Source organism: Myodes glareolus, chromosome 19 (assembly GCF_982192425.1).
Source record: "Myodes glareolus chromosome 19, mMyoGla1.1, whole genome shotgun sequence".
In the NCBI taxonomy this organism is placed as follows: Eukaryota; Metazoa; Chordata; class Mammalia; order Rodentia; family Cricetidae; genus Myodes; species Myodes glareolus.
The window spans coordinates 51,571,047-51,586,044 of record NC_142044.1 but is presented as its reverse complement, the minus strand read 5'-3'; the positions used below and the strand labels follow the sequence as shown (position 1 = coordinate 51,586,044).

General features: G+C 43.6%; 1 protein-coding gene across 6 annotated transcripts in view; it reads right to left on the bottom strand.

Moving 5' to 3' along the window:
- The window catches only part of Ppp6r2 (protein phosphatase 6 regulatory subunit 2), a 108,259-nt gene extending 94,821 nt beyond the window's left edge, over positions 1–13,438 (bottom strand). For 4 of the 6 annotated variants that reach the window (XM_087899172.1, XM_087899176.1, XM_087899173.1 and 1 more), the window contains exon 1: positions 13,237–13,437. The gene's annotated coding sequence lies outside the window, so the exon portion shown is untranslated. Of the gene's footprint in view, positions 1–13,236 lie in introns of all 6 variants that reach the window. The other 2 variants (XM_087899177.1, XM_087899175.1) reach the window with 1 other exon arrangement.
- Between the last annotated feature and the right edge of the window lie 1,560 nt (positions 13,439–14,998).

The following is a 14,998-nucleotide window of genomic DNA, read 5'->3' as shown; positions in this document are numbered from 1 at the left end:
TATGAAGAAATAAAATAAACTGCCTTAATCATTTTAATGTTTCCTCAACTTTCTGATATCCTTATTCCTTAATTCACAGAAAAAGCAAAAGATCTCAGGTGTTAATACTTCCCCTCCCTTCCATCAAGTGCATCAAATCTCCTACTTCCCTTCTGTCACAAAGAAAGGACCATCAAAGAGTAGCCCTTCCACCTGCAATCTAGACTCCACCCCATGTCCTCCCACGGCTCCATCCGACACCTTTCCACCAGTATCTCTAGTCTCTCTTCCTCCTCCAGAGCACACATATATACACACACGACCTCTTTGAGTTCTACAAACATCTCTCCAATCTCAGACTAATGGCAATATTTCCTAAAGGAACTACCTTCCTCACTGTCCCCAACCCCTCTCTTCCCACAATTCCAACAAACTGTTTCTGTCAAGAAAACAATGACCACTAAAGATTGCTTCTCATTTCTCACCTCAACATTCAATATAGTGGATCAACCCTTCCTCTGAGGAGTGATGGTCTTGCCTGCTCTGAACATTTCAATATAGTGGATCAATCTTTCCTCTGCGAAGTGATGGTCTCACCTGTATTCTTTGCCATGCTCAGAGCTACTCCTTGTCAGCCTCTACTCAGCCTTCTTTCTCTCTTCAGGTCACATGTGTAATATCATGTTAAAGACCGCTGGACCGTGTCACCTCAAAACTGCCTTTTGGATATGATTGCCCTGTCTGGTGGGCTCAATTAGGCAATTAGGCTAATAAAAATGTTGTGGACTTGAAAGGAAAAATAAGAGTCTAATCCTAGCACTTAAAGGGCTGAGAAAAGATGAGTTGGTCACTTGAGCCCAGAAGTTCAGGGCCAGCCTGATAACATAGCAGGATTCTATCTTTCTAAAAACAAACAGTTGAGTAAGGTAGCTGTATTGGGGTTCTTTAGAGGAACAGAATCAAAGAATGAATCTATACATATTAATGGGAAATTTATTAGAATGGCTTAATAGCTACAGCCTGGCCAGTTCATCAGTGTCTGGCTAAGAATCCAGTAGTTGTTCAGTCCATGAGGCTGGATGTATTGGCTGATTGTTAGTCTAAGCTGGAATCCCAAAGTAGCTTCTATTATTAGTGAAGTAATGCCCAGAAGAACATATGAACTTGCCATCAAGAGTGAGAGCAAGCTGGCAAAAAGCAAATGCTTCCTTCTTCCACGTCCTTTCATGCAGGTCATACCAAAAGATGTGGAATTAGGGTGGATCTTCAGATATCTACTAAACCAGATTTAGGGTGAATCTTCCTGCCACAAATGATCTAATCAAGGAAGTCTTTCACGGGTGTACCTACCTGCTTGGGTTTTAGTTGATACCAGATGTAGTCAAACTGACAACCAAGATTAGCCATCACAGTGGCACATACCTTTAATGCCAACATTCTGTGAGTTTGAGGCCAGTCTCATATGTAAAGGTCATCCAGGACTATTATAGTAAAACCCTGTCTCAAAAATATATTTATTACACACATACACACAAATCTAAGACTCTGGTTCAGAAAGAGTGTCTTTTCTGCAGATAATAATTATATATAAACTCTGAACAAAATATTAAAAACAGATATCTGAACTCTAAGGGATCTGGTTTCTGGCCTTTGCAGGCCCCTCTACTCATGTATGCATAACACATACCCTAAAAATAAAATTAAAAGGATTTTCCATTATAATCCAGAAGGGTCACACACTGAGCATGCCTGAAACAGTATGACTACCCTGGGGCACAATGGCAAGGATACCTCCAGAGGATGTAATACCCCCCTATTTAAGACCACTCTAGGGCCTGGTGGTGGTGGCACATACCTTTAATCTCAGCACTTGGGAGGCAGAGGCAAGCAGATCTCTGTGAGTTCGAGGCCAGCCTGGTCTACAAGAGCTAGTGCCAGGACAGGCTCCAAAGCTACACAGAGAAACCCTGTCTCTAAAAATCAAAGAAAAAAAGAAAACAAAAGAAGTTCTCCAACCAAGCCAGAGAGTGATGGCACACACCTTTAATCCCAGCACTCGGGAGGCAGAGGCAGGCAGATCTCTATGAGTTCAAAGCCAGTCTGGTCTACAAAGAGAATTCTATGACAGGCTCCAAAGCTACAGAGAAACACTGTCTTGAAAAGAGAGAGAGGAAGAGGGAGAGGGAGGCAGGGAAAAAGAAAGAAACCCTCCAACCTCAGTCCTCTGAGCAGCATGCACCACATCTCACAAGATTGAAAACTGTCTAAGGGAAAAGAACATAAACCACAGTCTGTAGAAGGTATCCATAATGCCAGTTATACAACTGAAATTCCTAGAGCTGTGGAGAAGAAAATGTGACAGTCAAGGGAAAGGTAAACAATAGGACTTACAAATGACCACACATTGAAACTGCCAGATAAGAACTTCAAAACAGCATTAATAAATCTGTTAATAGGATTTTGGAAGAGACCAGAGACAAAAGATGAAGATTCTCACCAGATACATGAAAATGCATGTAACTCCAGCACCTGGGAGGTTGAGGGAGGGGAAGTTACAGTTTTAGTCCAGCTTTGCTACACAGAGAGCTTTCAAAAACAAAAAGGCAGGGGCTGGAGAGATGGCTCAGTGGTTAAGAGCATTGCCTGCTCTTCCAAAGGTCTTGAGTTCAATTCCCAGCAACCACATGGTGGCTCACAACCATCTATAATGAGGTCTGGTGCCCTCTTCTAGCCTGCAGGCATACACACAGACAGAATACTGTATACATAATAAATAAATAAATAAATATTAAAAAAAAAACAAAAAGGCAAAGGCTGGAGAAATGGCTCAGATGTTATGAACAGAGACTGCTCTTCCAGAGAACTGGAGTTTGATTTCTAGCACACACACATGGTCACAACCATCTGTAACTCCAGTCCCAAGATCGAACAGCCTCTTATGACCTCCATGGGCACCACACAGGGAAATGGTTCACAGACACTATTGCCAGCAAATCACCCATAAAATAAAAATGTAAACATATAAAGAGAAAATTCTAGAACTAAAAAACAGTATCTGAAATGTTACTGATTGTGCTTAATAACAGACTTTTTTCTAAGTAGCAAAGTTCGAAGATAAATAGAAAGCAAACAAGAAACAGAAAAAAAGTTTAAAATTTAAAACACCAACTCTCCCTCTCTATGCAGGCGCCCGCACAAACACACGCACAAACACACACACACAGTCCCAAAGGAAAAAAAAAGAAACCGAGGCCCCAAAAGTTACTTAATAGCAACAGTAAAAATGGGAGGGGGGCGCAACCCTGCCTTTAATCCCAGCTCTTGGGAGGCAGAGTTAGGCAGATCTCTGTGAGTTCCATCCCAGCCTGCTCTCCTACACAGAGAAACGCTGTCTGGAAAGAGAACAAAAAAAAATGTTTCCAAAGGTTTTTGTTTTGTTCTGGTTTTTGTTTGTTTGTTTGTTTAATTTGTATAAGTGGGTTTTTTTTTTCAGTACATTAGATACCTGCCTACTGTCCACAGGAGCCAGAAAAGAGCATCTGACCCCCTAGAATTGGTGTTGTTAGCCACCGTGTGAGTTCTGGGAACCAAACCCAGGCTTTCTGCAAGAGCAGTCAGAGCTCTTAACAGCTGAGCCATCTCTCCAGCCCCCAAAAGTAATACAAATAATATCTTTTGTTGTTTGTTTTTTGTTTTTTTATCTAAGACAAGGCCTCACAATGTAGCCCTAGCTGGCCTGTACTCTCTATGTAGGCCAGGGTAGCCTTAAACTTCCAAATGCTGGGATTAAGTCTGTGCCATTATACCCACTTTTTGTTCTTTTTTTTTTTCTTTTTAAAACAGGGTCTCATTTTGCAGAGTCTGATCTCAAACTTCAGATTCTCTTGTCTCAATTTCAACTAGGATTAAAGGTGTGTATACCACTACACTCAGCCATTTTATAGCTTTTAAATATATCAACCTACAGGACAAAAGGATAAATATACCTAAATACAGTTAAACTAAAGGGGGAGAAAATATCTTAAGCACAGCAAAAAAAAAATTGATTAGATGAACAATTATAACTGACATCATAAGTAGGGGCTAAAAACAAATAAGTTCTTTGAAGTTCTGAAAGACAAAAGGTTGTCAAACAAGAATTGTACATCCAGCATAAATGAAACCCTAGATGTGCGTTAATCCCAGCACACAGAAGGTAACAGCAGAAGGACTAAGCTCAGAAATTCAAGGTCATTCTCTGCTATTCAGACAAGCATGAGGTCACCCTGGGCTTACATGATACCATGCCAATAAATAAATACATACATACATACACACACACATAAATCACAGTATTCACAGGGCTGAAGCAGGAGGATCCTAAAACCAACCTGAGCAAAGCCTCACCTCAAAAGTAAATCAGGAGCTGGGAACTATGGCTTGCACCTCTGGTTCACACTCTGCATTCCAGAGGCTCAGAAGCATCCTTGTGATTTCAGGCCAGCCAGGAATATAGAATGAGACTGTCTCCAAAATCAAACCAAAATAAAAACAAAACCAAAGACAGGCTGAGAATATATAGATCAATGGAAGAGCACCTACCTAGCATACAGAAAGTCCTAAGTTTGATTTCCAAAACTCCCAAAAATGATTATGCAGATATTTATATGGGATTTTGCCTAGAGTGATGGCTCAATTCTTTTAGTCCCAGTACTTGGAAGGCTGAGATAAGATAATCACTTAGTTCAATGCCAGTCTGACTACAAAGGGACACCCTGTTTCAAAAAAAAACAAAACCACAGAGGAGGTGGTGGTGCATGCCTTTAATCTCAGCACTTGGGAGGCAGAGACAGACAGAGCTCTGAGTTCAAGGCCAGCCTGATCTACAGATCTACAGATAAAGTTCCAAAACAAGCAGGGCTGCACAGAGAAACCCTGTCTTGGAAAAAACAAAAATTAGAAGACAGCACTGTCAAGAATACACAAGGTTTGATCCTAGCACAGAAAGGAAGAAAAGGAAATAGGGAGAGGAGGGAGAGAAAAAGAAAGAGGGAAGAGAGAAAAGAAGACAGACGGAAAACTGGGCATTTATAAATATCCCTTCATAAATTTGCAAAGATCCTCAACAAAACACTAGCAAACCAAATCATACACACAAAAAGAACGTACATCATGCCAAAGATAATTTATTCCAAGAATGCAGTTATTTTTAATATCTGAAAAATCAATCAATATAACATACCACAAATCAAAGAAAATCAAATAACCATCTGAATGGATGGAGAAAAAGTATTTGACCAAATCTAACACTCTTTCATTATAAAAACATTCGAGGGGCCAGTTAGATCACTTAGCAGGTAAATTACTTGCTGCACAAGGCAGATAACCTTGATCTTGGGAACCCACTTAAAGGTGGAAGGAGAGAACTGACTTCACCAAGTTGTCCTCAACTCCCACATACACACCATGGTATGCACATATTAACATATTATACTCACAAAATAATAATAAACATTAATTTTTAGTTCTACAAAATTGAAACAAAGGCAACTTTCTCAACCATTGAAGGCCCATTATTATCAGTTTTATTTAACACTATTTGGGGATTTCTCTTTTTTTTGATTTTTTTTTCAAAGTTTATTAAATTATAAAAGTTTCCATTTCCGCCCCTCCTCCCAACACCCTCCCACTCCCCCCACTCCCCCTCCTCCTCCCTCTCCATCCCTAAGAGCAGTCAGGGCTTCCTGCCCTGTGGGAAGTTCAAGTTCCTCCCCCCTCCCTCCAGGTCCAGGAAGGTGAGTATCCAAACAGACTGGATCCCAAAAATCCAGTATATGCAGAGGAAACAAGTCATTTGGGGATTTCTACTCAATACAATCAAGAAAAGTAAAACAGGGAATACCAATTGGGAAGGAAAAGTAAAACTATCTTTATTTGCATATATAATGATTTAAGTAGAAAATCCAAAGGGCTATACTATGAGAACTAATAAGTTACACAATGTTGCAGAGTATGTTACTATTATACATAACCCAAATATATGTTTGTACACCAACAAATAATTTAAAACAATATAAAAAACATTTATGATACTATCAAAAGACAAAACAGTTCAGAATAATTCAAATGGAAAATGAAACTTTACAGTGAAAACATAAAATATTGCTAAGAAAAAAAACTAAATAACTAGAGAAACAAAATTAAATGCATAGATAAAAAAAGATTCAATAATTCAACTCTGAATTTGAGCTACACATTTTATATAGCACCAATCAAACTCACAGCAAAAATAATAACATAAATTTGAGAGCTTATTCTAAAACTAGCAAGACAAGCTGGGTAAAAAGGGTTTTTTCGGTTTGGTATTTTTATACAGGGTCTTGTATACACATAACCCAGGGTGGTCTCACAGTTCTCCTGTCTCAGATGACTGAAATTCCAGGGGTGTGTCATTCTCTGCAAGCATATACTTTATAATTTCATTTAAACTCTAAGGAGCTAGAAAACTAATCTATAGCGACAGAAATAAGAACATCAACTACTTGAAGATTGAAAGGATGGTTATAAGGATTGGGAAGCAACACAAGAAAAATTCCAGGGTGATAGAAATGTTCTATGATTGATGTGAGAGATGTCCACACTAAGTTTTTGTTTGATTTTGAGACAGGATCTCATTGTGTAGCCCTAGCTGGCCTAGAAGTCATTATATAAATTAGGCTGACCTCAAACTCAGAGATCTGTCTGCTTCTGACTCCTGAGTGCTGGGATTAAAGATATGAGACATCTTGACTGTCAACCCTAATAATGATCATACTTGTTAACACTCATTAAATTTATATAGATAAGATTTCCCTGGGTATGAAATATCCCTTAATAATTTTAAATGCAATATTGTAAGCAAAATAAAAACAAGACTAAACAGCTAAAAGGATGAAGGCTGCTTGCTATATATAGATACAACATAATTTCCAAAATAATTGAAAAAAAAAGTCAGGCAGAGGTGGCACACACCTTTAGTCCCAGCACTTACTAGGCAGAGGCAGGAGGATCTCTGTGAGTTCAAGGCCAGCCTGGTCTACAAAGCTAGTTCCAGGACAGCTAGGGCTACGTGGAGAAACCTTGACTCGAAAAAAAAACAAAATAAATAAACAAATATAAATTCAAATTAAGGCTGGAGAGATGGTTCAGCAGTTAAAAGGACTGGCTGTTTTTCCAGAAGACCCAAGTTCAATTCCCAGCACCCAAATGGCAGCTCACAATTCTCTTACCCCAGTTCCAGGGGATACATAACCATCACTCAGATATGCAGGCAAAATACTGATGCACATAAAATTAAAAATAATTATTTAAAAATTTTAAATTAAAAAAAAAAGACACAGGGAGCCAACAAGATAGCTTAGGATCTGAGTTTGACCCCAGAAACTCACATGATGGGAAGAACCAACTCCAGCAAGTTGTCCTTTGACCTCCACACAAAAAAGTAAATGTAAAATAATAATAATAGTAAGATAAAGGACAATGTGTGAAGTATCCTTTTGTTTTGTCTTTCATGACAGGGTTTCCTTCTCCTGCCCCCCAGACTGGGTTTCTCTGTACCTTTAGAGCCTGTCCTGGAACTAGCTCTTATAGACCAGGCTGGCATTGAACTCACAGAGATCCGCCTGCCTCTGCCTCCCGAGTGCTGGGATTAAAGGCATGCACCACCACCGCCCGACTTTGGGCTTTGAGGTTTCAAAAGCCCATAGCATACCCAGTTAGCTATCTCTACCTTATGGCACCAGCTCTCAGCTACTCCTCCAGTGCCATGTTTGCCTACCTGCTGCCATGTTCCATGCCATGACAGACATGGACTTTAATTTACTGGAACTAGGAGTCCCATATTAAATGTTTCCTTTATAAAGTGCCTTAGTCATGGTGCTTTGTCATAGCAACAGAAAGTAACTGTTGTTAGTTAAGGTTTACTATTGCTGCGAAAAGACACTATGACCACAGCAACTCTTATATGATTATGAATGGGAGCATGGCAGCATGCAGGCAGACGTGGTGCTAGAGCTGAGAGTTCTACATCTTGACTCAGAGGCAACAGGAAGTCTACTGACACACTGGGCAGTATTCTAAGCACAGGAAACCTCAAAGTCTGCCCCCACAGTGACACATTTCCTCCATCAAGGCCATACCCACTCTAACAAAGCCACACCTCCTAAGAGTGCTACTCCCTATGAGATTATAGGATCATGGGGGCCAAGCCAATTACATTCAAACTACCAAAGAAACTAAGGCTGATTCAATGTAACTCATGGCTATCCTGGAACTTGCTATCTAGACCAAGCTCCTTGAACTCTCAGATCTACCTACCTCTACCTCTGGGTGCTGGGACAGTGTCACACCATGTTATGCAACTCATTTCTATAAAATGTACATCTCTTTCTCTCAAACATATTTATGTACCAAATTATCTGGTTTTTAAAAAAGATTTGTTATATATACAGTGTTCTGCCTGTGTATATGCCTGTAAGTCAGAAGAGGGAACTAGATCTCATTACAGATGGTTGTGAGCCACCATGTGGTTGCTGGGAATTGAACTCAGGACCTTTGTGGTTTTTGTTTTTGTTGTTTTTTGCTGTTGTTGTTTTGGGGGTTTTGTTTGTTTTTTCGAGACAAGGTTTCTCTATAGTTTTGGAGCCTGTTCTTGAACTAACTCTTGTAGACCAGGCTGACCTGGTCTACACCACCACTGCCCTGCGAACTCAGGACCTTTGGAACCTTTGGAAGAGCAGCCAGTACTCTTAACCTCTGAGCCATCTTTCCAGCCCCCGAATTATGTATTAATAAACTGTTTAGAATGACACACACACACACACACAAAACAAAAACAAACAAACAAACAAAAAAACAAAAAGCAATGTCCGGGCAGTGGTGGCACATGCCTTTAATTCCAGCACTCAGGAGGCAGAGGCAAGTGGATCTCTGTGAGTTCGAGGCCAGCCTGGTCTACAAGAGCTAGTTCCAGGACAGGCACCAAAACTACAGAGAAACCCTGACAAGAAAAACAAAAAGAAACAAAAAACAATGTCAACTTCCTTGAGAGAGGATGCTACACACCCTGAGAGGTCATATTATCCATTCGTATAAGCTGCCTAGGATGAAACAGTGAAAGGCACAGGCTCTGGGGTTTGGGTTGAACCTGAACTCTCTGGTTTATTTGTTTTGACCTCAGATATGTTACTTACTTTGTGTCTCAGTACTCTCATATGATTATTGTGTATGTGATGTGGATCTGCATGTGTAGGTGTGTGCAGAGGCCAGAAGACATTCTCCAATTTTTTTATTATTTTTTTTTTATTTATTTTTTTATTTTTTTAGATAGAGTATCTCACTGAACCAGAAGCTTATCATCACTGGATTTTGGGCTCAGGTTTTTTTGTGTAGGCGGTCCTTTTATCTATGTGTTGTTCTCATTGGTTAATTAATAAAGAAACTGCTTGGCCTGATAGGACAGAACATAGGTAGGTGGGGTAGACAGAACTGAATTCTGGGAGGAAGAAAGCAGGGTCGGAGATTGCCGCCATGGAGCTAGCCGCCAGGTCAGACATGCTGAATCTTTCCCAGTAAACCACGACCTCGTGCTGACATACAGATTATTAGAAATGGGTTGAATCAAGATGTGAGAGTTAGTAAATAAGAGGCTAGAGTTTATGGACCAATCAGTAATTTAGTTAATACAATTTCCGTGTGATTATTTCCGGTGTAAGCTAGTCAGGCGGCCGGGATGAAAAGCAGGCCCTCTCTCCTTTCAACAGGTTTTGATGAAGCTGGCTGGTCACAGAAACCCTGGGATCCACATACCTTCAACCTGCACCCTTTGGTTTACAGGAACACAGAGCTAAGCTCAGCTTTTATGTGGATGCTGGGGATCTGAACTCTGGTCCTCTTCACAACAGTGTTCTTACTCACTGAGCCATCGCTATAGCCCTCATCTAGTGACAGGAATAGTAAAAGTAACTACTGGCCAGAGATGGTAGCATATGACTGTAATCCCCATACAGGAGGGTGAAGCCGGAGGATCAGAAATTTAAGGCCAGCCTGGACTACATGAAATCCTTCTTTCACGAAAAAAAGTGGGGGGGGGGAAGGGACTGTGATATGGCTCAGTTGGTAGAATGCTTGACAGCATACATGAAGCCCAAGGTTTAATCCCAAGCACTATATGAATTAGCCAAAGTGGTACAGCCTGCAATCCTAGCACTTGGGAGGTAGAGGAAGGGGAACAGAAGTTTAAGGTCACCCTCAATCTACACAGCAACATTTGAGGTCACACTGGGCAAAATTAGATCCTGTCTCAAAAAAATAAAAAAAGAGGGGGCTGGAGAGAGATGGCTCAGTGGTTAAGAGCACTGACTGTTCTTCCAGAGGACCCGGGTTCAATTCCCAGCACCCACATGGCAGCTCTCAACTGTCTGAAGATCTAGTTCCAGGGGATTTAACACCTTCACACCCATGCACATAAAATAAAGTTAAATAAACCATTTTTTAAAAAAAAATAAATAAGAGAAAGAAAGAAAGAAAGAAAAGAGCTGAAAAAAGAACAATTACTGTAAAGATTAAATGAGAGGATATGGATTACATACTTTAAAAAGTGTCTGGACCTGCCAAGCACAGTAGAACATAACTGCAATCAGTCATCACTGTTATTAGTTTAAACGCTGTAAACATTACCCTTTGCTTAGAGAGAGAGAGAGAGAAGGGATGCAAAGCCAAACTGCCTGCAGTACAAATCTTGATTCTCTTGCCTCAGTCTCTTTATCTCTGAAGCAGGGAAATTATAGCCCCTATAGCCTATGGTTACCCTGAGGACTAGATGAAAATTTCCCATATGAATTAAATATTGAGATGGGCATGGTTGTGTATGCCTTTAATCCTAGCACTTGGGAGGCAGAAGTAAGTAGATCTCTGCTAGTTCTGGTTCTATATAGCAAGTTCCAGAACAGCTGGAGCTATACAGAAAAACCTTGTCTCAAAAAAAAAAAAATTAAATGTAATGGAACAGTATAAATACCCAAAGATTATGCTGTATGCTCTAAGTAAATGGTTATTTCCAAATCTTTAAACACCATCTCCCTGCTCAAAATTGTATGTTCAGCCTTATCTCTCCTTTGAGCTCCAGATTTTTCCATAAGATATGTTCTTCCTAGACTTCTTAGATGCCTCCCACTACTTTCAGTCAAAGAAAGCCTTGCCTTCTCTAACATCTACCACTATCTCAACCTAGCTTCCCCATTTAATTAAACAATGCCACTGCCCAACCATTTGTTCAATCAAGAAGCCTCGAGTCACTCTGAGCCCTCCCATTCCCTCATACTTCTCAATTGTTATGTGCCAACAGCTCTACTTCCAAAATACTGCCCTAAGTCAACTGCTGAGGTTTAAACCACAACACTCCACTCCCTAGTCATGTGACAAAATTCATGAAAACTCAAGACCCAGCATTTCACCAGTGTCTGTAAGATTTACCAGAAGACCAGCTTTCTAAGCCAAGCTCCCCCTTAACCTAGACACATCAGTATTATCTAGTTCCTGCAAGAGATCTGGGCCTTTCCCATCTCCTCTCTGCATCTGGGCTCTCTCACTCAGGAAGGCTCAGCTCTGTCCTGCCCTCCCATTCCACCTCTTCATTATGGTTAGCTTCTTTTTTTCTTAAAGTTATGAACACTGACTGGTGTTTTACCTGCATGTATGTCTGTGTGAAGGTATTGGATCCCCTGGATTGGAGTTATAGACAGTTGTGAGCTCCCATGTGGCAGCTGGGAATTGAACCTGGGTCCTCTGGAAGAACAATCAGTGCTCTTAACCCCTGAACCATCTCTCCAGCTCCTAGGTCTTCAAGATCTTAGCTTACATGAGAATTAGAGATGTCAATGGGAAGACCCAGAAGGGAAAAGACATCAAGAGATTAACAGACTTGGTAGGAAAAAAAAAATTTTAATCCCAGGCAGAGGCAGGCAAATCTCTGTGAGTTTGAGGTCAACCTGGTCTACATAGCCAAGGGTACATAGCAAGACCTTGTTTCAAATAAAACAGAGAAAGAGGAAATAACTTGAACAGATAAGAATGGGGAATGAAGACAGTAGTGGTGCACACCTTTAATCCCAGCCCTTGGGAAGCAGAGGCAGGCAGATCTCTGAGTTTGAGGCCAGCCTGATCTACGGAGCAATCTAGGGCAGCCAGGACTACACAGAGAAACCCTGTCTCGGGAAAAATAAAAAATAAAAAAGGGAGTGGGGATGAAATACTAAGAAGCCAGCAGCACTGCCAAGTAGGACACAGCTGACGGTGAGTGAAAGTCTAAGAGTCTGAAATATGGCCTGAGGACAAGGTGGGTGAGAACGGAGACAAACTGAAGGGAGGGGCTACGGAGCAAGGCGAGAACTAGAAAAAGTGACAGACTGAGAGCTGGCGGTGAATGGCTAGAGATCAGTAATAAACTGGAATCAGTCCTTAACCGGGTAGTCAGTCGCCAGGATCCTAACTAGCAAGCGGGTAAAGAGGTTCCCTAATGGAAGGAGCTTAGAGAAGAGTATGGGAGAAGGAAGAGGTGATGGGAGGAGGTGGGGACGCACCAGGGAAAGTGGCAGAATGGCGGTGGGTGACTGATGACAACCGGGGAACGACTGGAAGAAGAGAGAGATGGAAATAGGTGACGAAAACAAAGTCAGGGCTTGGCAGTGGGCACTGGCGGGGAGGAGAGTGGCAGCGAGGGGGGTGGGGGGCACTGGTGGAAAGGTTACTAGCGGCAGGCCAATGAGGAGGAAGGAGTCTAAATGAGAGGGAACACTGACGACTCCCCCCCACCCTATATCCAAGCTCCGTCACACCTTTACAGGCGTCAACAGAGGGGAGGGGCCTTGACAGGGACGAGGAGGCCCCTGACAGGCTGAGACCGATTCTGAGAGCGGGGAAACTGGCCCACCACTGGCAGGCATGAGAGGGTACCTTAGCTGAGAAGGGGGCTGACGGACAGGAAGGGTTAGTTGAGGGAATGGGGAGGGAGGAATGAATGAATGAATGAATGAATGACGGGAGTGGAGAGTGCTGGCTGACAGGCTGACAAGCGAGTAGACTGGCGGAGGCGCTGACCCCCAAGGAAGCGCAGGGTGACAAAGGCGCCGACTGCAGGTGCTGAGTGACAGCAGGACGCGGGCTGACGGGGAAAGGGGGGGGGGGGGGCGTCCCCTCCTCTCCCCGGGCCAGAGGAAGCAGCGGGCGCGCGGGCGCACTCACCTGCCCCGCAGCCTGGGGGTCGCGGCGGCTCCTCCAAGGCCCGAGGGAGGCCAGGACGCTCGTAGAGGTGAAGTGCGGACGGCCTGGAGAGGGCCGCACGCACATGGGCCCGGTCCCGCGGCGCGGCGCCTTCGGACTCGGGCGCAGCCGGCGGGAGGCTCGGGACCCGCTCAGGACTGGCTCGGGGCCGCGGGCGAGATCGCTCCAAAATGGCGGCGGCGAGAGCGCGCGCGCTCCGGGGACCCGCTTCCGCGCAGGGCCGCGCGCGCGGACGGGGTCGGGGCGCGGGCGCGCCCCGGGGGCGGGGCCATCGGAGGCGGCGCCGAGTCGCGGCTACCGGCTGGGGTCTGGCCGAAGGCTCTGGAACGTCGCGGCCTCTGGGGCTATCTGTCCTGAGACGTCTCCGCGATCGAGCTGGCTGTGCTAAGTTCCCTGGGCATCTTCAGTCACCCAAGAGCAGCGGCGCGCTGTGGCCTGCTCGGGTGGGCGCGCGGGTCTCCTCTCCGCCCTGTTTCTGAACTGGGCAGCGAACAGCCCTACTTTTTCTTTTTCTGAGTGCCCCGTACATGTTGCACAGTGGTTCAGCACGTTGCATATGTGTTCATCTAACATGGGTTGAACTTTGTTCAAATGAAAATTAGACTGATTTCCGGTGGCAGGGTAAGCCGTGGGAAAATATTAAAAATAGAGACGAAACATGTAAGGAATGTCAGCACATGCTAGTTATGAATTCACTGCCTTTCAGCTGCAAGTGTGCGAAAATACAACCCGGCGTGAGTGGTGCACTTGGGAGACCAAAGCAGGAGAGCAAGCAAAACATTGTCGCTCCGGACGTAGTGGCGCACGTCTTTAATCCCAGCACTCCGGAGGCAGGGGGAAATCTCTGTCAGTTCGAGGCCCGCCTGGTCAACTCAGCGAGTTCCAGGTCAGTTAGGACAGCATAGTGAACAACGTCTGAAAGGGGTTGGAGTGAGTGAGGGCTTCTGGGCCAAGTATTTTGCCTTTGAGGTGGTACTGCTGTGCTTCTTCAGCAGAGGGCGCCAAAGAGACACTGTTTGGGAAAAGGGAAAGTGTTTCCTTCTAGAAAGCAAATTTGGAGGCACCTGGGTTCACGCCAAGGTCTCTTGCGGTGGTCCGCAGCACAGCTTTTCCCAGACCACACTGACTGAAAGTGACTTTGGTAAGATTTACCCTGAATACAGAAACTGAAGGTGCTACAAAACCGGTACTTGTACTGGGGTACCAAATACAGGAGATGACCCATAGTCCTAAAAGCCGCAGCAGTGAGCAGGTGCAACCCTGCACTATTTTTGTGCCCAGGCCAGAGTTCGTGATTCAGCAACAGCTCCATGCACCCTGCACATGCGCGCGCGCGCGCGCGCGCGCGAACACACACACACACACACACACACACACACACACACGCCATTTTTGCAGTGCTAAGCAAGCACGGTGCTGCTAAGTTGCATGTCTATCACTTCTTTCTTTCTTTCTTTCTTTTGTTTTCTTTTTCTAGTTTTGAGCTAGGCATTTAGTCCAAACATTTGGGAGACTGAGGCAGGAGGATCAGTAGGTCAAGACTGGTTTGACCACATGAGACCTTTGTTTGTTTACTTATTTTGAGGGGTAAGGTTTTGATAAATTGCTCTGGCTGGCCTTGAACTTGCGGCATTCCCCTGCTCCTTTCAAACCCACACAGAATCCCTCAGCAAACCTACTGTACCTTTCTCTTCAATATCTAACCTGTAAGGCCAGTTTCTCT